The 490-nt window shown below is 78.0% G+C and overlaps 1 protein-coding gene across 1 annotated transcript in view; it reads right to left on the bottom strand.

The window, feature by feature from the left end:
• LRRC8C (leucine rich repeat containing 8 VRAC subunit C) overlaps positions 1 to 251 on the bottom strand; it is an 89,956-nt gene extending 89,705 nt beyond the window's left edge. The window contains exon 1 of the mRNA XM_007468515.1: positions 62 to 251. The gene's annotated coding sequence lies outside the window, so the exon portion shown is untranslated. The remainder of the gene's footprint in view (positions 1 to 61) is intronic.
• Between the last annotated feature and the right edge of the window lie 239 nt (positions 252 to 490).

Raw genomic sequence — 490 nt, 5'->3', positions numbered from 1 at the left:
GCCGCCGGTCCTCGGCGGGCCGTCCCTCTCCATCCCATCCCTCGGCGGTCCCCGCCCTTACCTCTGGGCGAGAGGGTGCCGTCTGCAAAGGGTGCTGGGGAGCGGCGAGCCGTCCCCCGGCCAGGCTCAGCGGCGGCCAGCGACAGCGGGGTCGGTCGCGGGGCCGCTGCTCATGGCTCGTCGCGCTCAGAGCACCGCAGCTGCGGCCACGGAGGCGCCTTCCTCCTAGTCCTCTTCGCGGGCTCCGAGCCGGGACGCAGCTAACGCCCCAGCCTCGCAGCCCTCCGCCCCTCCGCCTCCCCGGCAGCGGATGGAGCCGCCTCCAGCGCCGCCCTGCAAGCAGCCGGGCCAGCGGCAGCCAGCGCCCCCCAGCGCCCGGCCCCGGGGTCGCCGCGCCGCCCACCGGTCGGCTCCGCCGTCCCAGCCCGCTGTGACGCAGGCCACCGGGCCCGGGAACTTCCTCCCCCGCGGAGACCACCCCAAGCCCGGG

This window comes from Lipotes vexillifer, unplaced genomic scaffold, assembly GCF_000442215.2.
Source record: "Lipotes vexillifer unplaced genomic scaffold, Lipotes_vexillifer_v1.1 scaffold490, whole genome shotgun sequence".
NCBI classification, from domain to species: domain Eukaryota; kingdom Metazoa; phylum Chordata; class Mammalia; order Artiodactyla; family Lipotidae; genus Lipotes; species Lipotes vexillifer.
The sequence above is the reverse complement of the archived record's forward strand: the minus strand, read 5'-3'. Positions and strand labels throughout refer to the sequence as shown.